The sequence below is a fragment of the Pongo pygmaeus genome, chromosome 1, assembly GCF_028885625.2.
Source record: "Pongo pygmaeus isolate AG05252 chromosome 1, NHGRI_mPonPyg2-v2.0_pri, whole genome shotgun sequence".
NCBI lineage: Eukaryota > Metazoa > Chordata > Mammalia > Primates > Hominidae > Pongo > Pongo pygmaeus.
Window position 1 is genome coordinate 20946162 of NC_072373.2, and position 27060 is coordinate 20973221.

A 27060-nucleotide genomic window follows, 5' to 3' on the forward strand; every position below is an offset into this window, starting at 1 on the left:
ACAGGCGCCAGCCCAGACCTCGGCTCCGGAACGCACGGGCTGCTTCACCCGGGGGAAGGACATTGCTTCGCCAGCCACCAGGAAAACAGTCCCTGTGCACCCGGATTCCCAACGGCCCCCCACTTCGTGTCAACACCAGTCCCGAGGACACGCCAGAGACCCAGGCCTCCGGCCCCGCCCGGTGCCACGGCTCCCGCCAAACGGGCGGGCGGGCGCACTCTGCAAATCCCGGGGCCCGCCGCAAGGCACCCAGAGCACAGGGTGGTGCCAAGAAAGGAAGGAACCTACGAAACCCACCTCCAAAGCAAGCAATTCAGCCAAGTAAAAGCCCGTCTCAGCGCTCCGTTGGTCCTCTCACAGGGACCGCCTGGCCCCCGTGTTCTGGCGCAGCCCAAGCCCCCTCCACCCTATCCCGGCCTGCTCAAAAGGGCGCTGCCTACCGGAGCCGGGCGCTTCCTCTCGAAGGCTCTATCGCTCTCGCTCTCTAGCTCCCTCCGCCTCTCTCTTCTAGGTTTCCCCCTGGACCTCGCGCTACTTCTGTCGTCTTCCCTCTGTCTCTCTGTCTCTCTCTCTTTCTCTGTCCCTGTCTCTTTCTCAGCCTCTCTGTCTGTCTCCTTCCCTCTCCCCCTCCCCTGTCTCTCTCGATCGCTGTCTCTCTCCCTCCCTCGGTTTCTATCTCTCCATCCATCTCGTCCTTGCTCTCCTTCAAGCCGCGTGTGTGTGTGTACGTGTGTGTGTGTCTGTGTGTGTGTGTGTGCGTCTGAGTGGGTGAGTCTGTGTGTGTGTGTGTGTGTGCGCGTGTGCGCGCGCGCGTGCGTGCGTGCGTGTGCGAGCGAGCGCCCGCGCGTGCGAGCGCGCCCGGGTGTGTCTGTGTGTGGGGGAGTGGATTTGCTCCTGGTGGTGGCGGGGTGTGTCTGGGTTTCTCTCAGCCCCTCTCACCCGGGATCAGGCCGCCGCCTCTAGTGGCAGCCCGGGGCAAAGCGGGGCCACCCCCCCCGACCCGCTACCCGCCCCCGCGCCCTCTTGCCCACCGGCCGGACGGGCCTTGGTCGGGACACGCGACCGTGCTGGGGGCGTTGGGAGAGAAAGGCCCCGCGCGGCCCGGCCGGCTGGTCGCCCTTGGCCAGCCCTGACGGCTCTGGGGGGGTGGGGCAAGAGGGGGCCTCGCGGGAGCGCCTGAGCGGCGAGGGACCCAAAACGCCACCTCCGCGGCAGGGCGGAGGACCAGGAGTGGGTCCCGGGATCGTGGGCCCTGGGCCCTGACGCCTCGGAGCACTCCCTGTTCCGAGCGAGCCCCATGTGGTGGAAGCTCGGGAGCTGGGGAGCCGGGGGAAGGCCGCGGGCGAGGGGCTCGGGGGTCCCCGATCCGAGCCCCGCGGCCCCGGGCTGGCGGTGACGGCTGCAATCCGGCGGGCATGGCTGGGCCGGGCTCTTGGGGCAGCCAGGCGCCTGTCTCGGCGTCTACGGCCATACCACCCTGAACGCGCCCGATCTCGTCTGATCTCGGAAGCTAAGCAGGGTCGGGCCTGGTTAGTACTTGGATGGGAGACCGCCTGGGAATACCGGGTGCTGTAGGCTTTTTCTTTGGCTTTTTGCTTTTCCTTTCCTCTTCTTCCAGACGGAGTCTCGCTCTGCCGCCCAGGCTGGAGTGCAGCGGCACCATCTCGGCTCACTGCAAGCTCCGCCTCCCGGGTTCACGCCCTTCTCCGGCCCCAGCCTCCCGAGTAGCTGGGACTGCAGGCGCCCGCCACCACGCCCGGCTGATTTTTTTTCTATTTTGCGTAGAGACGGCGTCTCACCCTGTTAGCCGTGATGGTCTCTACCTCCTCACCTGGTGATCCACCCGCCTCGGCCTCCCACCCACAGTGCTGGGATTACAGGCGGGAGCCACCGCGCATGCCCGGCCTGCTGCAGGCTTTTTTGGCTTCCCCGCTGCCTCCCTTCCCCCTACGGTCACCATGCTCCCCAACCTCCCCTCGCTCTGCTCCCCCTTTATCGCCCACCTACACCTCCGCCGCAGCCCAGCCGGAGACCTCCTCCTGGGGGTCCGCCCCTACTACACGCCGGGCAGCAGCATCCCACCGCTTCCGCCTCGCCGCCGCCCCGCCAGGAGCCCGGCTCCAGCCTGGGAGGGCAGGGGGCCGGACCCCAGAGCCGCAGGCGCGGGTCCCCTGCCGTTCGCGGTGCCTTCCCGCTCCCGGAACGCCCAGGCCATTCAATTCACCCACCGGGCGGCGCGCCGTCGTCGCAACCTTCCAAACCGGGGGAAGGGGCGGGCAGGGGCAGCGGGTGCCACAGGCGCCAGCCCAGACCTCGGCTCCGGAACGCACGGGCTGCTTCACCCGGGGGAAGGACATTGCTTCGCCAGCCACCAGGAAAACAGTCCCTGTGCACCCGGATTCCCAACGGCCCCCCACTTCGTGTCAACACCAGTCCCGAGGACACGCCAGAGACCCAGGCCTCCGGCCCCGCCCGGTGCCACGGCTCCCGCCAAACGGGCGGGCGGGCGCACTCTGCAAATCCCGGGGCCCGCCGCAAGGCACCCAGAGCACAGGGTGGTGCCAAGAAAGGAAGGAACCTACGAAACCCACCTCCAAAGCAAGCAATTCAGCCAAGTAAAAGCCCGTCTCAGCGCTCCGTTGGTCCTCTCACAGGGACCGCCTGGCCCCCGTGTTCTGGCGCAGCCCAAGCCCCCTCCACCCTATCCCGGCCTGCTCAAAAGGGCGCTGCCTACCGGAGCCGGGCGCTTCCTCTCGAAGGCTCTATCGCTCTCGCTCTCTAGCTCCCTCCGCCTCTCTCTTCTAGGTTTCCCCCTGGACCTCGCGCTACTTCTGTCGTCTTCCCTCTGTCTCTCTGTCTCTCTCTCTTTCTCTGTCCCTGTCTCTTTCTCAGCCTCTCTGTCTGTCTCCTTCCCTCTCCCCCTCCCCTGTCTCTCTCGATCGCTGTCTCTCTCCCTCCCTCGGTTTCTATCTCTCCATCCATCTCGTCCTTGCTCTCCTTCAAGCCGCGTGTGTGTGTGTACGTGTGTGTGTCTGTGTGTGTGTGTGTGTGTGTGTCTCAGTGGGTGAGTCTGTGTGTGTGTGTGTGTGTGTGTCTGCGTGGGTGAGTCTGTGTGTGTGTGTGTGTGCGCGCGTGCGTGCGTGTGCGAGCGAGCGCCGGCGCGTGCGAGCGCGCCCGGGTGTGTCTGTGTGTGGGGGAGTGGATTTGCTCCTGGTGGTGCCGGGGTGTGTCTGGGTTTCTCTCAGCCCCTCTCACCCGGGATCAGGCCGCCGCCTCTAGTGGCAGCCCGGGGCAAAGCGGGGCCACCCCCCCGACCCGCTACCCGCCCCCGCGCCCTCTTGCCCACCGGCCGGCCGGGCCTTGGTCGGGACACGCGACCGTGCTGGGGGCGTTGGGAGAGAAAGGCCCCGCGAGGCCCGGCCGGCTGGTCGCCCTTGGCCAGCCCTGACGGCTCTGGGTGGGTGGGGCAAGAGGGGGCCTCGCGGGAGCGCCTGAGCGGCGAGGGACCCAAAACGCCACCTCCGCGGCAGGGCGGAGGACCAGGAGGGGGTCCCGGGATCGTGGGCCCTGGGCCCTGACGCCTCGGAGCACTCCCTGTTCCGAGCGGGCCCCATGTGGTGGAAGCTCGGGAGCTGGGGAGCCGGGGGAAGGCCGCGGGCGAGCGGCTCGGGGGTCCCCGATCCGAGCCCCGCGGCCCCGGCAGGCGGTGACGGCTGCAATCCGGCGGGCATGGCTGGGCCGGGCTCTTGGGGCAGCCAGGCGCCTGTCTCGGCGTCTACGGCCATACCACCCTGAACGCGCCCGATCTCGTCTGATCTCGGAAGCTAAGCAGGGTCGGGCCTGGTTAGTACTTGGATGGGAGACCGCCTGGGAATACCGGGTGCTGTAGGCTTTTTCTTTCCTCTTCTTCCAGACGGAGTCTCGCTCTGCCGCCCAGGCTGGAGTGCAGCGGCGCCATCTCGGCTCACTGCAAGCTCCGCCTCCCGGGTTCACGCCCTTCTCCGGCCCCAGCCTCCCGAGTAGCTGGGACTGCAGGCGCCCGCCACCACGCCCGGCTGATTTTTTTTCTATTTTGCGTAGAGACGGCGTTTCACCCTGTTAGCCGGGATCGTCTCTACCTCCTCACCTGGTGATCCACCCGCCTCGGCCTCCCACCCACAGTGCTGGGATTACAGGCGGGAGCCACCGCGCCCGCCCGGCCTGCTGCAGGCTTTTTTGGCTTCCCCGCTGCCTCCCTTCCCCCTACGGTCACCATGCTCCCCAACCTCCCCTCGCTCTGCTCCCCCTTTATCGCCCACCTACACCTCCGCCGCAGCCCAGCCGGAGACCTCCTCCTGGGGGTCCGCCCCTACTACACGCCGGGCAGCAGCATCCCACCGCTTCCGCCTCGCCGCCGCCCCGCCAGGAGCCCGGCTCCAGCCTGGGAGGGCAGGGGGCCGGACCCCAGAGCCGCAGGCGCGGGTCCCCTGCCGTTCGCGGTGCCTTCCCGCTCCCGGAACGCCCAGGCCATTCAATTCACCCACCGGGCGGCGCGCCGTCGTCGCAACCTTCCAAACCGGGGGAAGGGGCGGGCAGGGGCAGCGGGTGCCACAGGCGCCAGCCCAGACCTCGGCTCCGGAACGCACGGGCTGCTTCACCCGGGGGAAGGACATTGCTTCGCCAGCCACCAGGAAAACAGTCCCTGTGCACCCGGATTCCCAACGGCCCCCCACTTCGTGTCAACACCAGTCCCGAGCACACGCCAGAGACCCAGGCCTCCGGCCCCGCCCGGTGCCACGGCTCCCGCCAAACGGGCGGGCGGGCGCACTCTGCAAATCCCGGGGCCCGCCGCAAGGCACCCAGAGCACAGGGTGGTGCCAAGAAAGGAAGGAACCTACGAAACCCACCTCCAAAGCAAGCAATTCAGCCAAGTAAAAGCCCGTCTCAGCGCTCCGTTGGTCCTCTCACAGGGACCGCCTGGCCCCCGTGTTCTGGCGCAGCCCAAGCCCCCTCCACCCTATCCCGGCCTGCTCAAAAGGGCGCTGCCTACCGGAGCCGGGCGCTTCCTCTCGAAGGCTCTATCGCTCTCGCTCTCTAGCTCCCTCCGCCTCTCTCTTCTAGGTTTCCCCCTGGACCTCGCGCTACTTCTGTCGTCTTCCCTCTGTCTCTCTGTCTCTCTCTCTTTCTCTGTCCCTGTCTCTTTCTCAGCCTCTCTGTCTGTCTCCTTCCCTCTCCCCCTCCCCTGTCTCTCTCGATCGCTGTCTCTCTCCCTCCCTCGGTTTCTATCTCTCCATCCATCTCGTCCTTGCTCTCCTTCAAGCCGCGTGTGTGTGTGTACGTGTGTGTGTGTCTGTGTGTGTGTGTGTGCGTCTGAGTGGGTGAGTCTGTGTGTGTGTGTGTGTGTGCGTGTGCGCGCGCGCGTGCATGCGTGCGTGTGCGGGCGAGCGCCCGCGCGTGCGAGCGCGCCCGGGTGTGTCTGTGTGTGGGGGAGTGGATTTGCTCCTGGTGGTGGCGGGGTGTGTCTGGGTTTCTCTCAGCCCCTCTCACCCGGGATCAGGCCGTCGCCTCTAGTGGCAGCCCGGGGCAAAGCGGGGCCACCCCTCCGAACCGGTACCCGCCCCCGCGCCCTCTTGCCCACCGGCCGGACGGGCCTTAGTCGGGACACGCGACCGTGCTGGGGGCGTTGGGAGAGAAAGGCCCCGCGCGGCCCGGCCTGCTGGTCGCTCTTGGCCAGCCCTGACGGCTCTGGGTGGGTGGGGCAAGAGGGGGCCTCGCGGGAGCGCCTGAGCGGCGAGGGACCCAAAACGCCACCTCCGCGGCAGGGCCGAGGACCAGGAGGGGGTCCCGGGATCGTGGGCCCTGGGCCCTGACGCCTCGGAGCACTCCCTGTTCCGAGCGAGCCCCATGTGGTGGAAGCTCGGGAGCTGGGGAGCCGGGGGAAGGCCGCGGGCGAGCGGCTCGGGGGTCCCCGATCCGAGCCCCGCGGCCCCGGGCTGGCGGTGACGGCTGCAATCCGGCGGGCATGGCTGGGCCGGGCTCTTGGGGCAGCCAGGCGCCTGTCTCGGCGTCTACGGCCATACCACCCTGAACGCGCCCGATCTCGTCTGATCTCGGAAGCTAAGCAGGGTCGGGCCTTGTTAGTACTTGGATGGGAGACCGCCTGGGAATACCGGGTGCTGTAGGCTTTTTCTTTGGCTTTTTGCTTTTTCTTTCCTCTTCTTCCAGACGGAGTCTCGCTCTGCCGCCCAGGCTGGAGTGCAGCGGCGCCATCTCGGCTCACTGCAAGCTCCGCCTCCCGGGTTCACGCCCTTCTCCGGCCCCAGCCTCCCGAGTAGCTGGGACTGCAGGCGCCCGCCACCACGCCCGGCTGATTTTTTTTCTATTTTGCGTAGAGACGGGGTTTCACCCTGTTAGCCGGGATGGTCTCTACCTCCTCACCTGGTGATCCACCCGCCTCGGCCTCCCACCCACAGTGCTGGGATTACAGGCGGGAGCCACCGCGCCCGCCCGGCCTCCTGCAGGCTTTTTTGGCTTCCCCGCTGCCTCCCTTCCCCCTACGGTCACCATGCTCCCCAACCTCCCCTCGCTCTGCTCCCCCTTTATCGCCCACCTACACCTCCGCCGCAGCCCAGCCGGAGACCTCCTCCTGGGGGTCCGCCCCTACTACACGCCGGGCAGCAGCATCCCACCGCTTCCGCCTCGCCGCCGCCCGGCCAGGAGCCCGGCTCCAGCCTGGGAGGCAGGGGGCCGGACCACAGAGCCGCAGGCGCGGGTCCCCTGCCGTTCGCGGTGCCTTCCCGCTCCCGGAACGCCCAGGCCATTCAATTCACCCACCGGGCGGCGCGCCGTCGTCGCAACCTTCCAAACCGGGGGAAGGGGCGGGCAGGGGCAGCGGGTGCCACAGGCGCCAGCCCAGACCTCGGCTCCGGAACGCACGGGCTGCTTCACCCGGGGGAAGGACATTGCTTCGCCAGCCACCAGGAAAACAGTCCCTGTGCACCCGGATTCCCAACGGCCCCCCACTTCGTGTCAACACCAGTCCCGAGGACACGCCAGAGACCCAGGCCTCCGGCCCCGCCCGGTGCCACGGCTCCCGCCAAACGGGCGGGCGGGCGCACTCTGCAAATCCCGGGGCCCGCCGCAAGGCACCCAGAGCACAGGGTGGTGCCAAGAAAGGAAGGAACCTACGAAACCCACCTCCAAAGCAAGCAATTCAGCCAAGTAAAAGCCCGTCTCAGCGCTCCGTTGGTCCTCTCACAGGGACCGCCTGGCCCCCGTGTTCTGGCGCAGCCCAAGCCCCCTCCACCCTATCCCGGCCTGCTCAAAAGGGCGCTGCCTACCGGAGCCGGGCGCTTCCTCTCGAAGGCTCTATCGCTCTCGCTCTCTAGCTCCCTCCGCCTCTCTCTTCTAGGTTTCCCCCTGGACCTCGCGCTACTTCTGTCGTCTTCCCTCTGTCTCTCTGTCTCTCTCTCTTTCTCTGTCCCTGTCTCTTTCTCAGCCTCTCTGTCTGTCTCCTTCCCTCTCCCCCTCCCCTGTCTCTCTCGATCGCTGTCTCTCTCCCTCCCTCGGTTTCTATCTCTCCATCCATCTCGTCCTTGCTCTCCTTCAAGCCGCGTGTGTGTGTGTACGTGTGTGTGTCTGTGTGTGTGTGTGTGTGTGTGTCTCAGTGGGTGAGTCTGTGTGTGTGTGTGTGTGTGTCTGCGTGGGTGAGTCTGTGTGTGTGTGTGTGTGCGCGCGTGCGTGCGTGTGCGAGCGAGCGCCGGCGCGTGCGAGCGCGCCCGGGTGTGTCTGTGTGTGGGGGAGTGGATTTGCTCCTGGTGGTGCCGGGGTGTGTCTGGGTTTCTCTCAGCCCCTCTCACCCGGGATCAGGCCGCCGCCTCTAGTGGCAGCCCGGGGCAAAGCGGGGCCACCCCCCCGACCCGCTACCCGCCCCCGCGCCCTCTTGCCCACCGGCCGGCCGGGCCTTGGTCGGGACACGCGACCGTGCTGGGGGCGTTGGGAGAGAAAGGCCCCGCGAGGCCCGGCCGGCTGGTCGCCCTTGGCCAGCCCTGACGGCTCTGGGTGGGTGGGGCAAGTGGGGGCCTCGCGGGAGCGCCTGAGCGGCGAGGGACCCAAAACGCCACCTCCGCGGCAGGGCGGAGGACCAGGAGGGGGTCCCGGGATCGTGGGCCCTGGGCCCTGACGCCTCGGAGCACTCCCTGTTCCGAGCGGGCCCCATGTGGTGGAAGCTCGGGAGCTGGGGAGCCGGGGGAAGGCCGCGGGCGAGCGGCTCGGGGGTCCCCGATCCGAGCCCCGCGGCCCCGGGCTGGCGGTGACGGCTGCAATCCGGCGGGCATGGCTGGGCCGGGCTCTTGGGGCAGCCAGGCGCCTGTCTCGGCGTCTACGGCCATACCACCCTGAACGCGCCCGATCTCGTCTGATCTCGGAAGCTAAGCAGGGTCGGGCCTGGTTAGTACTTGGATGGGAGACCGCCTGGGAATACCGGGTGCTGTAGGCTTTTTCTTTCCTCTTCTTCCAGACGGAGTCTCGCTCTGCCGCCCAGGCTGGAGTGCAGCGGCGCCATCTCGGCTCACTGCAAGCTCCGCCTCCCGGGTTCACGCCCTTCTCCGGCCCCAGCCTCCCGAGTAGCTGGGACTGCAGGCGCCCGCCACCACGCCCGGCTGATTTTTTTTCTATTTTGCGTAGAGACGGGGTTTCACCCTGTTAGCCGGGATGGTCTCTACCTCCTCACCTGGTGATCCACCCGCCTCGGCCTCCCACCCACAGTGCTGGGATTACAGGCGGGAGCCACCGCGCCCGCCCGGCCTCCTGCAGGCTTTTTTGGCTTCCCCGCTGCCTCCCTTCCCCCTACGGTCACCATGCTCCCCAACCTCCCCTCGCTCTGCTCCCCCTTTATCGCCCACCTACACCTCCGCCGCAGCCCAGCCGGAGACCTCCTCCTGGGGGTCCGCCCCTATTACACGCCGGGCAGCAGCATCCCACCGCTTCCGCCTCGCCGCCGCCCCGCCAGGAGCCCGGCTCCAGCCTGGGAGGGCAGGGGGCCGGAGCCCAGAGCCGCAGGCGCGGGTCCCCTGCCGTTCGCGGTGCCTTCCCGCTCCCGGAACGCCCAGGCCATTCAATTCACCCACCGGGCGGCGCGCCGTCGTCGCAACCTTCCAAACCGGGGGAAGGGGCGGGCAGGGGCAGCGGGTGCCACAGGCGCCAGCCCAGACCTCGGCTCCGGAACGCACGGGCTGCTTCACCCGGGGGAAGGACATTGCTTCGCCAGCCACCAGGAAAACAGTCCCTGTGCACCCGGATTCCCAACGGCCCCCCACTTCGTGTCAACACCAGTCCCGAGGACACGCCAGAGACCCAGGCCTCCGGCCCCGCCCGGTGCCACGGCTCCCGCCAAACGGGCGGGCGGGCGCACTCTGCAAATCCCGGGGCCCGCCGCAAGGCACCCAGAGCACAGGGTGGTGCCAAGAAAGGAAGGAACCTACGAAACCCACCTCCAAAGCAAGCAATTCAGCCAAGTAAAAGCCCGTCTCAGCGCTCCGTTGGTCCTCTCACAGGGACCGCCTGGCCCCCGTGTTCTGGCGCAGCCCAAGCCCCCTCCACCCTATCCCGGCCTGCTCAAAAGGGCGCTGCCTACCGGAGCCGGGCGCTTCCTCTCGAAGGCTCTATCGCTCTCGCTCTCTAGCTCCCTCCGCCTCTCTCTTCTAGGTTTCCCCCTGGACCTCGCGCTACTTCTGTCGTCTTCCCTCTGTCTCTCTGTCTGTCTCTCTTTCTCTGTCCCTGTCTCTTTCTCAGCCTCTCTGTCTGTCTCCTTCCCTCTCCCCCTCCCCTGTCTCTCTCGATCGCTGTCTCTCTCCCTCCCTCGGTTTCTATCTCTCCATCCATCTCGTCCTTGCTCTCCTTCAAGCCGCGTGTGTGTGTGTACGTGTGTGTGTGTCTGTGTGTGTGTGTGCGCGTCTGAGTGGGTGAGTCTGTGTGTGTGTGTGTGTGTGTGTGTGTGTGCGTGTGCGCGCGCGCGTGCGTGCGTGCGTGTGCGAGCGAGCGCCCGCGCGTGCGAGCGCGCCCGGCTGTGTCTGTGTGTGGGGGAGTGGATTTGCTCCTGGTGGTGGCGGGGTGTGTCTGGGTTTCTCTCAGCCCCTCTCACCCGGGATCAGGCCGCCGCCTCTAGTGGCAGCCCGGGGCAAAGCGGGGCCACCCCCCCGACCCGCTACCCGCCCCCGCGCCCTCTTGCCCACCGGCCGGACGGGCCTTGGTCGGGACACGCGACCGTGCTGGGGGCGTTGGGAGAGAAAGGCCCCGCGCGGCCCGGCCGGCTGGTCGCCCTTGGCCAGCCCTGACGGCTCTGGGTGGGTGGGGCAAGAGGGGGCCTCGCGGGAGCGCCTGAGCGGCGAGGGACCCAAAACGCCACCTCCGCGGCAGGGCGGAGGACCAGGAGGGGGTCCCGGGATCGTGGGCCCTGGGCCCTGACGCCTCGGAGCACTCCCTGTTCCGAGCGAGCCCCATGTGGTGGAAGCTCGGGAGCTGGGGAGCCGGGGGAAGGCCGCGGGCGAGCGGCTCGGGGGTCCCCTATCCGAGCCCCGCGGCCCCGGGCTGGCGGTGATGGCTGCAATCCGCCGGGCATGGCTGGGCCGGGCTCTTGGGGCAGCCAGGCGCCTGTCTCAGCGTCTACGGCCATACCACCCTGAACGCGCCCGATCTCGTCTGATCTCGGAAGCTAAGCAGGGTCGGGCCTGGTTAGTACTTGGATGGGAGACCGCCTGGGAATACCGGGTGCTGTAGGCTTTTTCTTTCCTCTTCTTCCAGACGGAGTCTCGCTCTGCCGCCCAGGCTGGAGTGCAGCGGCGCCATCTCGGCTCACTGCAAGCTCCGCCTCCCGGGTTCACGCCCTTCTCCGGCCCCAGCCTCCCGAGTAGCTGGGACTGCAGGCGCCCGCCACCACGCCCGGCTGATTTTTTTTCTATTTTGCGTAGAGACGGGGTTTCACCCTGTTAGCCGGGATGGTCTCTACCTCCTCACCTGGTGATCCACCCGCCTCGGCCTCCCACCCACAGTGCTGGGATTACAGGCGGGAGCCACCGCGCCCGCCCGGCCTCCTGCAGGCTTTTTTGGCTTCCCCGCTGCCTCCCTTCCCCCTACGGTCACCATGCTCCCCAACCTCCCCTCGCTCTGCTCCCCCTTTATCGCCCACCTACACCTCCGCCGCAGCCCAGCCGGAGACCTCCTCCTGGGGGTCCGCCCCTACTACACGCCGGGCAGCAGCATCCCACCGCTTCCGCCTCGCCGCCGCCCGGCCAGGAGCCCGGCTCCAGCCTGGGAGGCAGGGGGCCGGAGCCCAGAGCCGCAGGCGCGGGTCCCCTGCCGTTCGCGGTGCCTTCCCGCTCCCGGAACGCCCAGGCCATTCAATTCACCCACCGGGCGGCGCGCCGTCGTCGCAACCTTCCAAACCGGGGGAAGGGGCGGGCAGGGGCAGCGGGTGCCACAGGCGCCAGCCCAGACCTCGGCTCCGGAACGCACGGGCTGCTTCACCCGGGGGAAGGACATTGCTTCGCCAGCCACCAGGAAAACAGTCCCTGTGCACCCGGATTCCCAACGGCCCCCCACTTCGTGTCAACACCAGTCCCGAGGACACGCCAGAGACCCAGGCCTCCGGCCCCGCCCGGTGCCACGGCTCCCGCCAAACGGGCGGGCGGGCGCACTCTGCAAATCCCGGGGCCCGCCGCAAGGCACCCAGAGCACAGGGTGGTGCCAAGAAAGGAAGGAACCTACGAAACCCACCTCCAAAGCAAGCAATTCAGCCAAGTAAAAGCCCGTCTCAGCGCTCCGTTGGTCCTCTCACAGGGACCGCCTGGCCCCCGTGTTCTGGCGCAGCCCAAGCCCCCTCCACCCTATCCCGGCCTGCTCAAAAGGGCGCTGCCTACCGGAGCCGGGCGCTTCCTCTCGAAGGCTCTATCGCTCTCGCTCTCTAGCTCCCTCCGCCTCTCTCTTCTAGGTTTCCCCCTGGACCTCGCGCTACTTCTGTCGTCTTCCCTCTGTCTCTCTGTCTCTCTCTCTTTCTCTGTCCCTGTCTCTTTCTCAGCCTCTCTGTCTGTCTCCTTCCCTCTCCCCCTCCCCTGTCTCTCTCGATCGCTGTCTCTCTCCCTCCCTCGGTTTCTATCTCTCCATCCATCTCGTCCTTGCTCTCCTTCAAGCCGCGTGTGTGTGTGTACGTGTGTGTGTGTCTGTGTGTGTGTGTGTGCGTCTGAGTGGGTGAGTCTGTGTGTGTGTGTGTGTGTGTGCGCGTGTGCGCGCGCGCGTGCGTGCGTGCGTGTGCGAGCGAGCGCCCGCGCGTGCGAGCGCGCCCGGCTGTGTCTGTGTGTGGGGGAGTGGATTTGCTCCTGGTGGTGGCGGGGTGTGTCTGGGTTTCTCTCAGCCCCTCTCACCCGGGATCAGGCCGCCGCCTCTAGTGGCAGCCCGGGGCAAAGCGGGGCCACCCCCCCCGACCCGCTACCCGCCCCCGCGCCCTCTTGCCCACCGGCCGGACGGGCCTTGGTCGGGACACGCGACCGTGCTGGGGGCGTTGGGAGAGAAAGGCCCCGCGCGGCCCGGCCGGCTGGTCGCCCTTGGCCAGCCCTGACGGCTCTGGGGGGGTGGGGCAAGAGGGGGCCTCGCGGGAGCGCCTGAGCGGCGAGGGACCCAAAACGCCACCTCCGCGGCAGGGCGGAGGACCAGGAGTGGGTCCCGGGATCGTGGGCCCTGGGCCCTGACGCCTCGGAGCACTCCCTGTTCCGAGCGAGCCCCATGTGGTGGAAGCTCGGGAGCTGGGGAGCCGGGGGAAGGCCGCGGGCGAGGGGCTCGGGGGTCCCCGATCCGAGCCCCGCGGCCCCGGGCTGGCGGTGACGGCTGCAATCCGGCGGGCATGGCTGGGCCGGGCTCTTGGGGCAGCCAGGCGCCTGTCTCGGCGTCTACGGCCATACCACCCTGAACGCGCCCGATCTCGTCTGATCTCGGAAGCTAAGCAGGGTCGGGCCTGGTTAGTACTTGGATGGGAGACCGCCTGGGAATACCGGGTGCTGTAGGCTTTTTCTTTGGCTTTTTGCTTTTTCTTTCCTCTTCTTCCAGACGGAGTCTCGCTCTGCCGCCCAGGCTGGAGTGCAGCGGCACCATCTCGGCTCACTGCAAGCTCCGCCTCCCGGGTTCACGCCCTTCTCCGGCCCCAGCCTCCCGAGTAGCTGGGACTGCAGGCGCCCGCCACCACGCCCGGCTGATTTTTTTTCTATTTTGCGTAGAGACGGCGTCTCACCCTGTTAGCCGTGATGGTCTCTACCTCCTCACCTGGTGATCCACCCGCCTCGGCCTCCCACCCACAGTGCTGGGATTACAGGCGGGAGCCACCGCGCATGCCCGGCCTGCTGCAGGCTTTTTTGGCTTCCCCGCTGCCTCCCTTCCCCCTACGGTCACCATGCTCCCCAACCTCCCCTCGCTCTGCTCCCCCTTTATCGCCCACCTACACCTCCGCCGCAGCCCAGCCGGAGACCTCCTCCTGGGGGTCCGCCCCTACTACACGCCGGGCAGCAGCATCCCACCGCTTCCGCCTCGCCGCCGCCCCGCCAGGAGCCCGGCTCCAGCCTGGGAGGGCAGGGGGCCGGAGCCCAGAGCCGCAGGCGCGGGTCCCCTGCCGTTCGCGGTGCCTTCCCGCTCCCGGAACGCCCAGGCCATTCAATTCACCCACCGGGCGGCGCGCCGTCGTCGCAACCTTCCAAACCGGGGGAAGGGGCGGGCAGGGGCAGCGGGTGCCACAGGCGCCAGCCCAGACCTCGGCTCCGGAACGCACGGGCTGCTTCACCCGGGGGAAGGACATTGCTTCGCCAGCCACCAGGAAAACAGTCCCTGTGCACCCGGATTCCCAACGGCCCCCCACTTCGTGTCAACACCAGTCCCGAGGACACGCCAGAGACCCAGGCCTCCGGCCCCGCCCGGTGCCACGGCTCCCGCCAAACGGGCGGGCGGGCGCACTCTGCAAATCCCGGGGCCCGCCGCAAGGCACCCAGAGCACAGGGTGGTGCCAAGAAAGGAAGGAACCTACGAAACCCACCTCCAAAGCAAGCAATTCAGCCAAGTAAAAGCCCGTCTCAGCGCTCCGTTGGTCCTCTCACAGGGACCGCCTGGCCCCCGTGTTCTGGCGCAGCCCAAGCCCCCTCCACCCTATCCCGGCCTGCTCAAAAGGGCGCTGCCTACCGGAGCCGGGCGCTTCCTCTCGAAGGCTCTATCGCTCTCGCTCTCTAGCTCCCTCCGCCTCTCTCTTCTAGGTTTCCCCCTGGACCTCGCGCTACTTCTGTCGTCTTCCCTCTGTCTCTCTGTCTCTCTCTCTTTCTCTGTCCCTGTCTCTTTCTCAGCCTCTCTGTCTGTCTCCTTCCCTCTCCCCCTCCCCTGTCTCTCTCGATCGCTGTCTCTCTCCCTCCCTCGGTTTCTATCTCTCCATCCATCTCGTCCTTGCTCTCCTTCAAGCCGCGTGTGTGTGTGTACGTGTGTGTGTGTCTGTGTGTGTGTGTGTGCGTCTGAGTGGGTGAGTCTGTGTGTGTGTGTGTGTGTGTGCGCGTGTGCGCGCGCGCGTGCGTGCGTGCGTGTGCGAGCGAGCGCCCGCGCGTGCGAGCGCGCCCGGCTGTGTCTGTGTGTGGGGGAGTGGATTTGCTCCTGGTGGTGGCGGGGTGTGTCTGGGTTTCTCTCAGCCCCTCTCACCCGGGATCAGGCCGCCGCCTCTAGTGGCAGCCCGGGGCAAAGCGGGGCCACCCCCCCCGACCCGCTACCCGCCCCCGCGCCCTCTTGCCCACCGGCCGGACGGGCCTTGGTCGGGACACGCGACCGTGCTGGGGGCGTTGGGAGAGAAAGGCCCCGCGCGGCCCGGCCGGCTGGTCGCCCTTGGCCAGCCCTGACGGCTCTGGGGGGGTGGGGCAAGAGGGGGCCTCGCGGGAGCGCCTGAGCGGCGAGGGACCCAAAACGCCACCTCCGCGGCAGGGCGGAGGACCAGGAGTGGGTCCCGGGATCGTGGGCCCTGGGCCCTGACGCCTCGGAGCACTCCCTGTTCCGAGCGAGCCCCATGTGGTGGAAGCTCGGGAGCTGGGGAGCCGGGGGAAGGCCGCGGGCGAGGGGCTCGGGGGTCCCCGATCCGAGCCCCGCGGCCCCGGGCTGGCGGTGACGGCTGCAATCCGGCGGGCATGGCTGGGCCGGGCTCTTGGGGCAGCCAGGCGCCTGTCTCGGCGTCTACGGCCATACCACCCTGAACGCGCCCGATCTCGTCTGATCTCGGAAGCTAAGCAGGGTCGGGCCTGGTTAGTACTTGGATGGGAGACCGCCTGGGAATACCGGGTGCTGTAGGCTTTTTCTTTGGCTTTTTGCTTTTTCTTTCCTCTTCTTCCAGACGGAGTCTCGCTCTGCCGCCCAGGCTGGAGTGCAGCGGCACCATCTCGGCTCACTGCAAGCTCCGCCTCCCGGGTTCACGCCCTTCTCCGGCCCCAGCCTCCCGAGTAGCTGGGACTGCAGGCGCCCGCCACCACGCCCGGCTGATTTTTTTTCTATTTTGCGTAGAGACGGCGTCTCACCCTGTTAGCCGTGATGGTCTCTACCTCCTCACCTGGTGATCCACCCGCCTCGGCCTCCCACCCACAGTGCTGGGATTACAGGCGGGAGCCACCGCGCATGCCCGGCCTGCTGCAGGCTTTTTTGGCTTCCCCGCTGCCTCCCTTCCCCCTACGGTCACCATGCTCCCCAACCTCCCCTCGCTCTGCTCCCCCTTTATCGCCCACCTACACCTCCGCCGCAGCCCAGCCGGAGACCTCCTCCTGGGGGTCCGCCCCTACTACACGCCGGGCAGCAGCATCCCACCGCTTCCGCCTCGCCGCCGCCCCGCCAGGAGCCCGGCTCCAGCCTGGGAGGGCAGGGGGCCGGAGCCCAGAGCCGCAGGCGCGGGTCCCCTGCCGTTCGCGGTGCCTTCCCGCTCCCGGAACGCCCAGGCCATTCAATTCACCCACCGGGCGGCGCGCCGTCGTCGCAACCTTCCAAACCGGGGGAAGGGGCGGGCAGGGGCAGCGGGTGCCACAGGCGCCAGCCCAGACCTCGGCTCCGGAACGCACGGGCTGCTTCACCCGGGGGAAGGACATTGCTTCGCCAGCCACCAGGAAAACAGTCCCTGTGCACCCGGATTCCCAACGGCCCCCCACTTCGTGTCAACACCAGTCCCGAGGACACGCCAGAGACCCAGGCCTCCGGCCCCGCCCGGTGCCACGGCTCCCGCCAAACGGGCGGGCGGGCGCACTCTGCAAATCCCGGGGCCCGCCGCAAGGCACCCAGAGCACAGGGTGGTGCCAAGAAAGGAAGGAACCTACGAAACCCACCTCCAAAGCAAGCAATTCAGCCAAGTAAAAGCCCGTCTCAGCGCTCCGTTGGTCCTCTCACAGGGACCGCCTGGCCCCCGTGTTCTGGCGCAGCCCAAGCCCCCTCCACCCTATCCCGGCCTGCTCAAAAGGGCGCTGCCTACCGGAGCCGGGCGCTTCCTCTCGAAGGCTCTATCGCTCTCGCTCTCTAGCTCCCTCCGCCTCTCTCTTCTAGGTTTCCCCCTGGACCTCGCGCTACTTCTGTCGTCTTCCCTCTGTCTCTCTGTCTCTCTCTCTTTCTCTGTCCCTGTCTCTTTCTCAGCCTCTCTGTCTGTCTCCTTCCCTCTCCCCCTCCCCTGTCTCTCTCGATCGCTGTCTCTCTCCCTCCCTCGGTTTCTATCTCTCCATCCATCTCGTCCTTGCTCTCCTTCAAGCCGCGTGTGTGTGTGTACGTGTGTGTGTCTGTGTGTGTGTGTGTGTGTGTGTCTCAGTGGGTGAGTCTGTGTGTGTGTGTGTGTGTGTGTCTGCGTGGGTGAGTCTGTGTGTGTGTGTGTGTGCGCGCGTGCGTGCGTGTGCGAGCGAGCGCCGGCGCGTGCGAGCGCGCCCGGGTGTGTCTGTGTGTGGGGGAGTGGATTTGCTCCTGGTGGTGCCGGGGTGTGTCTGGGTTTCTCTCAGCCCCTCTCACCCGGGATCAGGCCGCCGCCTCTAGTGGCAGCCCGGGGCAAAGCGGGGCCACCCCCCCGACCCGCTACCCGCCCCCGCGCCCTCTTGCCCACCGGCCGGCCGGGCCTTGGTCGGGACACGCGACCGTGCTGGGGGCGTTGGGAGAGAAAGGCCCCGCGAGGCCCGGCCGGCTGGTCGCCCTTGGCCAGCCCTGACGGCTCTGGGTGGGTGGGGCAAGAGGGGGCCTCGCGGGAGCGCCTGAGCGGCGAGGGACCCAAAACGCCACCTCCGCGGCAGGGCGGAGGACCAGGAGGGGGTCCCGGGATCGTGGGCCCTGGGCCCTGACGCCTCGGAGCACTCCCTGTTCCGAGCGGGCCCCATGTGGTGGAAGCTCGGGAGCTGGGGAGCCGGGGGAAGGCCGCGGGCGAGCGGCTCGGGGGTCCCCGATCCGAGCCCCGCGGCCCCGGCAGGCGGTGACGGCTGCAATCCGGCGGGCATGGCTGGGCCGGGCTCTTGGGGCAGCCAGGCGCCTGTCTCGGCGTCTACGGCCATACCACCCTGAACGCGCCCGATCTCGTCTGATCTCGGAAGCTAAGCAGGGTCGGGCCTGGTTAGTACTTGGATGGGAGACCGCCTGGGAATACCGGGTGCTGTAGGCTTTCTCTTTCCTCTTCTTCCAGACGGAGTCTCGCTCTGCCGCCCAGGCTGGAGTGCAGCGGCACCATCTCGGCTCACTGCAAGCTCCGCCTCCCGGGTTCACGCCCTTCTCCGGCCCCAGCCTCCCGAGTAGCTGGGACTGCAGGCGCCCGCCACCACGCCCGGCTGATTTTTTTTCTATTTTGCGTAGAGACGGCGTCTCACCCTGTTAGCCGTGATGGTCTCTACCTCCTCACCTGGTGATCCACCCGCCTCGGCCTCCCACCCACAGTGCTGGGATTACAGGCGGGAGCCACCGCGCATGCCCGGCCTGCTGCAGGCTTTTTTGGCTTCCCCGCTGCCTCCCTTCCCCCTACGGTCACCATGCTCCCCAACCTCCCCTCGCTCTGCTCCCCCTTTATCGCCCACCTACACCTCCGCCGCAGCCCAGCCGGAGACCTCCTCCTGGGGGTCCGCCCCTACTACACGCCGGGCAGCAGCATCCCACCGCTTCCGCCTCGCCGCCGCCCCGCCAGGAGCCCGGCTCCAGCCTGGGAGGGCAGGGGGCCGGAGCCCAGAGCCGCAGGCGCGGGTCCCCTGCCGTTCGCGGTGCCTTCCCGCTCCCGGAACGCCCAGGCCATTCAATTCACCCACCGGGCGGCGCGCCGTCGTCGCAACCTTCCAAACCGGGGGAAGGGGCGGGCAGGGGCAGCGGGTGCCACAGGCGCCAGCCCAGACCTCGGCTCCGGAACGCACGGGCTGCTTCACCCGGGGGAAGGACATTGCTTCGCCAGCCACCAGGAAAACAGTCCCTGTGCACCCGGATTCCCAACGGCCCCCCACTTCGTGTCAACACCAGTCCCGAGGACACGCCAGAGACCCAGGCCTCCGGCCCCGCCCGGTGCCACGGCTCCCGCCAAACGGGCGGGCGGGCGCACTCTGCAAATCCCGGGGCCCGCCGCAAGGCACCCAGAGCACAGGGTGGTGCCAAGAAAGGAAGGAACCTACGAAACCCACCTCCAAAGCAAGCAATTCAGCCAAGTAAAAGCCCGTCTCAGCGCTCCGTTGGTCCTCTCACAGGGACCGCCTGGCCCCCGTGTTCTGGCGCAGCCCAAGCCCCCTCCACCCTATCCCGGCCTGCTCAAAAGGGCGCTGCCTACCGGAGCCGGGCGCTTCCTCTCGAAGGCTCTATCGCTCTCGCTCTCTAGCTCCCTCCGCCTCTCTCTTCTAGGTTTCCCCCTGGACCTCGCGCTACTTCTGTCGTCTTCCCTCTGTCTCTCTGTCTCTCTCTCTTTCTCTGTCCCTGTCTCTTTCTCAGCCTCTCTGTCTGTCTCCTTCCCTCTCCCCCTCCCCTGTCTCTCTCGATCGCTGTCTCTCTCCCTCCCTCGGTTTCTATCTCTCCATCCATCTCGTCCTTGCTCTCCTTCAAGCCGCGTGTGTGTGTGTACGTGTGTGTGTCTGTGTGTGTGTGTGTGTGTGTGTCTCAGTGGGTGAGTCTGTGTGTGTGTGTGTGTGTGTGTCTGCGTGGGTGAGTCTGTGTGTGTGTGTGTGTGCGCGCGTGCGTGCGTGTGCGAGCGAGCGCCGGCGCGTGCGAGCGCGCCCGGGTGTGTCTGTGTGTGGGGGAGTGGATTTGCTCCTGGTGGTGCCGGGGTGTGTCTGGGTTTCTCTCAGCCCCTCTCACCCGGGATCAGGCCGCCGCCTCTAGTGGCAGCCCGGGGCAAAGCGGGGCCACCCCCCCGACCCGCTACCCGCCCCCGCGCCCTCTTGCCCACCGGCCGGCCGGGCCTTGGTCGGGACACGCGACCGTGCTGGGGGCGTTGGGAGAGAAAGGCCCCGCGAGGCCCGGCCGGCTGGTCGCCCTTGGCCAGCCCTGACGGCTCTGGGTGGGTGGGGCAAGAGGGGGCCTCGCGGGAGCGCCTGAGCGGCGAGGGACCCAAAACGCCACCTCCGCGGCAGGGCGGAGGACCAGGAGGGGGTCCCGGGATCGTGGGCCCTGGGCCCTGACGCCTCGGAGCACTCCCTGTTCCGAGCGGGCCCCATGTGGTGGAAGCTCGGGAGCTGGGGAGCCGGGGGAAGGCCGCGGGCGAGCGGCTCGGGGGTCCCCGATCCGAGCCCCGCGGCCCCGGCAGGCGGTGACGGCTGCAATCCGGCGGGCATGGCTGGGCCGGGCTCTTGGGGCAGCCAGGCGCCTGTCTCGGCGTCTACGGCCATACCACCCTGAACGCGCCCGATCTCGTCTGATCTCGGAAGCTAAGCAGGGTCGGGCCTGGTTAGTACTTGGATGGGAGACCGCCTGGGAATACCGGGTGCTGTAGGCTTTCTCTTTCCTCTTCTTCCAGACGGAGTCTCGCTCTGCCGCCCAGGCTGGAGTGCAGCGGCGCCATCTCGGCTCACTGCAAGCTCCGCCTCCCGGGTTCACGCCCTTCTCCGGCCCCAGCCTCCCGAGTAGCTGGGACTGCAGGCGCCCGCCACCACGCCCGGCTGATTTTTTTTCTATTTTGCATAGAGACGGGGTTTCACCCTGTTAGCCGGGATGGTCTCTACCTCCTCACCTGGTGATCCACCCGCCTCGGCCTCCCACCCACAGTGCTGGGATTACAGGCGGGAGCCACCGCGCCCGCCCGGCCTGCTGCAGGCTTTTTTGGCTTCCCCGCTGCCTCCCTTCCCCCTACGGTCACCATGCTCCCCAACCTCCCCTCGCTCTGCTCCCCCTTTATCGCCCACCTACACCTCCGCCGCAGCCCAGCCGGAGACCTCCTCCTGGGGGTCCGCCCCTACTACACGCCGGGCAGCAGCATCCCACCGCTTCCGCCTCGCCGCCGCCCCGCCAGGAGCCCGGCTCCAGCCTGGGAGGGCAGGGGGCCGGACCCCAGAGCCGCAGGCGCGGGTCCCCTGCCGTTCGCGGTGCCTTCCCGCTCCCGGAACGCCCAGGCCATTCAATTCACCCACCGGGCGGCGCGCCGTCGTCGCAACCTTCCAAAGCGGGGGAAGGGGCGGGCAGGGGCAGCGGGTGCCACAGGCGCCAGCCCAGACCTCGGCTCCGGAACGCACGGGCTGCTTCACCCGGGGGAAGGACATTGCTTCGCCAGCCACCAGGAAAACAGTCCCTGTGCACCCGGATTCCCAACGGCCCCCCACTTCGTGTCAACACCAGTCCCGAGGACACGCCAGAGACCCAGGCCTCCGGCCCCGCCCGGTGCCACGGCTCCCGCCAAACGGGCGGGCGGGCGCACTCTGCAAATCCCGGGGCCCGCCGCAAGGCACCCAGAGCACAGGGTGGTGCCAAGAAAGGAAGGAACCTACGAAACCCACCTCCAAAGCAAGCAATTCAGCCAAGTAAAAGCCCGTCTCAGCGCTCCGTTGGTCCTCTCACAGGGACCGCCTGGCCCCCGTGTTCTGGCGCAGCCCAAGCCCCCTCCACCCTATCCCGGCCTGCTCAAAAGGGCGCTGCCTACCGGAGCCGGGCGCTTCCTCTCGAAGGCTCTATCGCTCTCGCTCTCTAGCTCCCTCCGCCTCTCTCTTCTAGGTTTTCCCCTGGACCTCGCGCTACTTCTGTCGTCTTCCCTCTGTCTCTCTGTCTCTCTCTCTTTCTCTGTCCCTGTCTCTTTCTCAGCCTCTCTGTCTGTCTCCTTCGCTCTCCGCCTCCCCTGTCTCTCTCGATCGCTGTCTCTCTCCCTCCCTCGGTTTCTATCTCTCCATCCATCTCGTCCTTGCTCTCCTTCAAGCCGCGTGTGTGTGTGTACGTGTGTGTGTGTCTGTGTGTGTGTGTGTGTGTGTGTGTCTCAGTGGGTGAGTCTGTGTGTGTGTGTGTGTGTGTGTGTCTGAGTGGGTGAGTCTGTGTGTGTGTGTGTGTGTGTGCGCGCGCGTGCGTGCGTCTGCGAGCGAGCGCCCGCGCGTGCGAGCGCGCCCGGGTGTGTCTGTGTGTGGGGGAGTGGATTTGCTCCTGGTGGTGGCGGGGTGTGTCTGGGTTTCTCTCAGCCCCTCTCACCCGGGCTCAGGCCGCCGCCTCTAGTGGCAGCCCGGGGCCAAGCAGGGCCACTCCCCCGACCCGCTACCCGCCCCCGCGCCCTCTTGCCCACCGGCCGGACGGGCCTTGGTCGGGACACGCGACCGTGCTGGGGGCGTTGGGAGAGAAAGGCCCCGCGCGGCCCGGCCGGCTGGTCGCCCTTGGCCAGCCCTGACGGCTCTGGGTGGGTGGGGCAAGAGGAGGCCTCGCGGGAGCGCCTGAGCGGCGAGGGATCCAAAACGCCACCTCCGCGGCAGGGCGGAGGACCAGGAGGGGGTCCCGGGATCGTGGGCCCTGGGCCCTGAGGCCTCGGAGCACTCCCTGTTCCGAGCGGGCCCCATGTGGTGGAAGCTCGGGAGCTGGGGAGCCGGGGGAAGGCCGCGGGCGAGCGGCTCGGGGGTCCCCGATCGGAGCCCCGCGGCCCCGGCAGGCGGTGACGGCTGCAATCCGGCGGGCATGGCTGGGCCGGGCTCTTGGGGCAGCCAGGCGCCTGTCTCGGCGTCTACGGCCATACCACCCTGAACGCGCCCGATCTCGTCCGATCTCGGAAGCTAAGCAGCGGCGGGCCTGGTTAGTACTTGGATGGGAGACCGCCTGGGAATACCGGGTGCTGTAGGCTTTTTCATTGGCTTCTTGCTTTTTCTTTCCTCTTCTTCCAGACGGAGTCTCGCTCTGCCGCCCAGGCTGGAGTGCAGCGGCGCCATCTCGGCTCACTGCAAGCTCCGCCTCCCGGGTTCACGCCCTTCTCCGGCCCCAGCCTCCCGAGTAGCTGGGACTGCAGGCGCCCGCCACCACGCCCGGCTGATTTTTTTTCTATTTTGCATAGAGACGGGGTTTCACCCTGTTAGCCGGGATGGTCTCTACCTCCTCACCTGGTGATCCACCCGCCTCGGCCTCCCACCCACAGTGCTGGGATTACAGGCGGGAGCCACCGCGCCCGCCCGGCCTGCTGCAGGCTTTTTTGGCTTCCCCGCTGCCTCCCTTCCCCCTACGGGCACCATGCTCCCCAACCTCCCCTCGCTCTGCTCCCCCTTTATCGCCCACCTACACCTCCGCCGCAGCCCAGCCGGAGACCTCCTCCTGGGGGTCCGCCCCTACTACACGCCGGGCAGCAGCATCCCACCGCTTCCGCCTCGCCGCCGCCCCGCCAGGAGCCCGGCTCCAGCCTGGGAGGGCAGGGGGCCGGACCCCAGAGCCGCAGGCGCGGGTCCCCTGCCGTTCGCGGTGCCTTCCCGCTCCCGGAACGCCCAGGCCATTCAATTCACCCACCGGGCGGCGCGCCGTCGTCGCAACCTTCCAAAGCGGGGGAAGGGGCGGGCAGGGGCAGCGGGTGCCACAGGCGCCAGCCCAGACCTCGGCTCCGGAACGCACGGGCTGCTTCACCCGGGGGAAGGACATTGCTTCGCCAGCCACCAGGAAAACAGTCCCTGTGCACCCGGATTCCCAACGGCCCCCCACTTCGTGTCAACACCAGTCCCGAGGACACGCCAGAGACCCAGGCCTCCGGCCCCGCCCGGTGCCACGGCTCCCGCCAAACGGGCGGGCGGGCGCACTCTGCAAATCCCGGGGCCCGCCGCAAGGCACCCAGAGCACAGGGTGGTGCCAAGAAAGGAAGGAACCTACGAAACCCACCTCCAAAGCAAGCAATTCAGCCAAGTAAAAGCCCGTCTCAGCGCTCCGTTGGTCCTCTCACAGGGACCGCCTGGCCCCCGTGTTCTGGCGCAGCCCAAGCCCCCTCCACCCTATCCCGGCCTGCTCAAAAGGGCGCTGCCTACCGGAGCCGGGCGCTTCCTCTCGAAGGCTCTATCGCTCTCGCTCTCTAGCTCCCTCCGCCTCTCTCTTCTAGGTTTTCCCCTGGACCTCGCGCTACTTCTGTCGTCTTCCCTCTGTCTCTCTGTCTCTCTCTCTTTCTCTGTCCCTCTCTCTTTCTCAGCCTCTCTGTCTGTCTCCTTCGCTCTCCCCCTCCCCTGTCTCTCTCGATCGCTGTCTCTCTCCCTCCCTCGGTTTCTATCTCTCCATCCATCTCGTCCTTGCTCTCCTTCAAGCCGCGTGTGTGTGTGTACGTGTGTGTGTGTCTGTGTGTGTGTGTGTGTGTGTGTCTGAGTGGGTGAGTCTGTGTGTGTGTGTGTGTGTGTGTGTCTGAGTGGGTGAGTCTGTGTGTGTGTGTGTGTGTGTGCGCGCGCGTGCGTGCGTCTGCGAGCGAGCGCCCGCGCGTGCGAGCGCGCCCGGGTGTGTCTGTGTGTGGGGGAGTGGATTTGCTCCTGGTGGTGGCGGGGTGTGTCTGGGTTTCTCTCAGCCCCTCTCACCCGGGCTCAGGCCGCCGCCTCTAGTGGCAGCCCGGGGCCAAGCAGGGCCACTCCCCCGACCCGCTACCCGCCCCCGCGCCCTCTTGCCCACCGGCCGGACGGGCCTTGGTCGGGACACGCGACCGTGCTGGGGGCGTTGGGAGAGAAAGGCCCCGCGCGGCCCGGCCGGCTGGTCGCCCTTGGCCAGCCCTGACGGCTCTGGGTGGGTGGGGCAAGAGGAGGCCTCGCGGGAGCGCCTGAGCGGCGAGGGATCCAAAACGCCACCTCCGCGGCAGGGCGGAGGACCAGGAGGGGGTCCCGGGATCGTGGGCCCTGGGCCCTGAGGCCTCGGAGCACTCCCTGTTCCGAGCGGGCCCCATGTGGTGGAAGCTCGGGAGCTGGGGAGCCGGGGGAAGGCCGCGGGCGAGCGGCTCGGGGGTCCCCGATCGGAGCCCCGCGGCCCCGGCAGGCGGTGACGGCTGCAATCCGGCGGGCATGGCTGGCCCGGGCTCTTGGGGCAGCCAGGCGCCTGTCTCGGCGTCTACGGCCATACCACCCTGAACGCGCCCGATCTCGTCCGATCTCGGAAGCTAAGCAGCGGCGGGCCTGGTTAGTACTTGGATGGGAGACCGCCTGGGAATACCGGGTGCTGTAGGCTTTTTCATTGGCTTCTTGCTTTTTCTTTCCTCTTCTTCCAGACGGAGTCTCGCTCTGCCGCCCAGGCTGGAGTGCAGCGGCGCCATCTCGGCTCACTGCAAGCTCCGCCTCCCGGGTTCACGCCCTTCTCCGGCCCCAGCCTCCCGAGTAGCTGGGACTGCAGGCGCCCGCCACCACGCCCGGCTGATTTTTTTTGCATTTTGCGTAAAGACGGGGTTTCACCCTGTTAGCCGGGATGGTCTCCACCTCCTCACCTGGTGATCCACCCGCCTCGGCCTCCCACCCACAGTGCTGGGATTACAGGCGGGAGCCACCGCGCCCGCCCGGCCTGCTGCAGGCTTTTTTGGCTTCCCCGCTGCCTCCCTTCCCCCTACGGTCGCCATGCTCCCCAACCTCCCCTCACTCGGCTCCCCCTTTATCGCCCACCTACACGTCCGCCGCAGCCAAGCCGGGGACCTCCTCCTGGGGGTCCGCCCCTACTGCACGCCGGGCAGCAGCATCCCACCGCTTCCGCCTCGCCGCCGCCCCGCCAGGAGCCCGGCTCCAGCCTGGGAGGGCAGGGGGCCGGACCCCAGAGCCGCAGGCGCGGGTCCCCTGCCGTTCGCGGTGCCTTCCCGCTCCCGGAACGCCCAGGCCATTCAATTCACCCACCGGGCGGCGCGCCGTCGTCGCAACCTTCCAAAGCGGGGGAAGGGGCGGGCAGGGGCAGCGGGTGCCACAGGCGCCAGCCCAGACCTCGGCTCCGGAACGCACGGGCTGCTTCACCCGGGGGAAGGACATTGCTTCGCCAGCCACCAGGAAAACAGTCCCTGTGCACCCGGATTCCCAACGGCCCCCCACTTCGTGTCAACACCAGTCCCGAGGACACGCCAGAGACCCAGGCCTCCGGCCCCGCCCGGTGCCACGGCTCCCGCCAAACGGGCGGGCGGGCGCACTCTGCAAATCCCGGGGCCCGCCGCAAGGCACCCAGAGCACAGGGTGGTGCCAAGAAAGGAAGGAACCTACGAAACCCACCTCCAAAGCAAGCAATTCAGCCAAGTAAAAGCCCGTCTCAGCGCTCCGTTGGTCCTCTCACAGGGACCGCCTGGCCCCCGTGTTCTGGCGCAGCCCAAGCCCCCTCCACCCTATCCCGGCCTGCTCAAAAGGGCGCTGCCTACGGGAGACGGGCGCTTCCTCTCCAAGGCTCTATCGCTCTCGCTCTCTAGCTCCCTCCGCCTCTCTCTTCTAGGTTTTCCCCTGGACCTCGCGCTACTTCTGTCGTCTTCCCTCTGTCTCTCTGTCTCTCTCTCTTTCTCTGTCCCTGTCTCTTTCTCAGCCTCTCTGTCTGTCTCCTTCGCTCTCCCCCTCCCCTGTCTCTCTCGATCGCTGTCTCTCTCCCTCCCTCGGTTTCTATCTCTCCATCCATCTCGTCCTTGCTCTCCTTCAAGCCGCGTGTGTGTGTGTACGTGTGTGTGTGTCTGTGTGTGTGTGTGCGTCTGAGTGGGTGAGTCTGTGTGTGTGTCTGTTTCTCTGTGTGCGTGCGCGCGCGCGCCCGCGCGTGCGAGCGCGCCCGGGTGTGTCTGTGTGTCGGGGAGTGGATTTGCTCCTGGTGGTGGCGAGGTGTGTCTGGGTTTCTCTCAGCCCCTCTCACCCGGGATCAGGCCGCCGCCTCTAGTGGCAGCCCGGGGCAAAGCAGGGCCACCCCCTTCGACCCGTTACCCGCCCCCGCGCCCTCTTGCCCACCGGCCGGACGGGCCTTGGTCGGGACACGCGACCGTGCTGGGGGCGTTGGGAGAGAAAGGCCCCGCGCGGCCCGGCGGGCTGGTCGCCCTTGGCCAGCCCTGACGGCTCTGGGTGGGTGGGGCTAGAGGGGGCCTCGCGGGAGCGCCTGAGCGGCGAGGGATCCAAAACGCCACCTCCGCGGCAGGGCGGAGGACCAGGAGGGGGTCCCGGGATCTTGGGCCCTGGGCCCTGACGCCTCGGAGCACTCCCTGTTCCGAGCGGGCCCCATGTGGTGGAAGCTCGGGAGCTGGGGAGCCGGGGGAAGGCCGCGGGCGAGCGGCTCGGGGGTCCCCGATCCGAGCCCCGCGGCCCCGGGCAGGCGGTGACGGCTGCAATCCGGCGGGCATGGCTGGGCCGGGCTCTTGGGGCAGCCAGGCGCCTGTCTCGGCGTCTACGGCCATACCACCCTGAACGCGCCCGATCTCGTCTGATCTCGGAAGCTTAAGCAGCGGCGGGCCTGGTTAGTACTTGGATGGGAGACCGCCTCCAAATACCGGGTGCTGTAGGCTTTTTCTTTGGCTTTTTGCTTTTTCTTTCCACTTCTTCCACACGGAGTCTCGCTCTGTCGCCCAGGCTGGAGTGCAGCGGCGCCATCTCGGCTCACTGCAAGCTCCGCCTCCCGCGTTCACGCCCTTCTCTGGCCTCAGCCTCCCGAGTAGCTGGGTCCCCAAGTAGGAGGTCCCTAGTTGTGTTGGTAGTGTAGGTTGTCTATAACGCGGGAGCAGAGTCA

At 67.9% G+C, this 27060-nt stretch overlaps 11 non-coding genes and 1 pseudogene across 11 annotated transcripts; all 12 read left to right on the top strand.

Annotated features, from left to right (window-relative positions):
* Positions 1-1459: 1459 nt before the first annotated feature.
* LOC129022198 (5S ribosomal RNA) lies at positions 1460-1578 on the top strand. Its single transcript, XR_008496290.1, has one exon. It is a non-coding gene; the product is annotated as a 5S ribosomal RNA (ribosomal RNA).
* Positions 1579-3773: 2195 nt separating this feature from the next.
* LOC129022209 (5S ribosomal RNA) lies at positions 3774-3892 on the top strand. Its single transcript, XR_008496298.1, has one exon. It is a non-coding gene; the product is annotated as a 5S ribosomal RNA (ribosomal RNA).
* Positions 3893-6045: 2153 nt separating this feature from the next.
* Positions 6046-6164, top strand: LOC129022401 (5S ribosomal RNA). The gene has a single exon (XR_008496405.1). It is a non-coding gene; the product is annotated as a 5S ribosomal RNA (ribosomal RNA).
* Positions 6165-8357: 2193 nt separating this feature from the next.
* On the top strand, positions 8358-8476 carry LOC129022220 (5S ribosomal RNA). The gene has a single exon (XR_008496308.1). It is a non-coding gene; the product is annotated as a 5S ribosomal RNA (ribosomal RNA).
* A 2163-nt stretch (positions 8477-10639) lies between these two features.
* LOC129022242 (5S ribosomal RNA) lies at positions 10640-10758 on the top strand. Its single transcript, XR_008496322.1, has one exon. It is a non-coding gene; the product is annotated as a 5S ribosomal RNA (ribosomal RNA).
* Positions 10759-12915: 2157 nt separating this feature from the next.
* LOC129022248 (5S ribosomal RNA) lies at positions 12916-13034 on the top strand. The gene has a single exon (XR_008496323.1). It is a non-coding gene; the product is annotated as a 5S ribosomal RNA (ribosomal RNA).
* Positions 13035-15211: 2177 nt separating this feature from the next.
* Positions 15212-15330, top strand: LOC129022256 (5S ribosomal RNA). The gene has a single exon (XR_008496324.1). It is a non-coding gene; the product is annotated as a 5S ribosomal RNA (ribosomal RNA).
* Positions 15331-17525: 2195 nt separating this feature from the next.
* Positions 17526-17644, top strand: LOC129022262 (5S ribosomal RNA). Its single transcript, XR_008496325.1, has one exon. It is a non-coding gene; the product is annotated as a 5S ribosomal RNA (ribosomal RNA).
* Positions 17645-19820: 2176 nt separating this feature from the next.
* Positions 19821-19939, top strand: LOC129022263 (5S ribosomal RNA). The gene has a single exon (XR_008496326.1). It is a non-coding gene; the product is annotated as a 5S ribosomal RNA (ribosomal RNA).
* A 2188-nt stretch (positions 19940-22127) lies between these two features.
* Positions 22128-22246, top strand: LOC129022422 (5S ribosomal RNA). Its single transcript, XR_008496418.1, has one exon. It is a non-coding gene; the product is annotated as a 5S ribosomal RNA (ribosomal RNA).
* Positions 22247-24451: 2205 nt separating this feature from the next.
* LOC129022427 (5S ribosomal RNA) lies at positions 24452-24570 on the top strand. Its single transcript, XR_008496419.1, has one exon. It is a non-coding gene; the product is annotated as a 5S ribosomal RNA (ribosomal RNA).
* Positions 24571-26719: 2149 nt separating this feature from the next.
* On the top strand, positions 26720-26839 carry LOC129022513 (5S ribosomal RNA; annotated as a pseudogene).
* Positions 26840-27060: the final 221 nt, after the last annotated feature.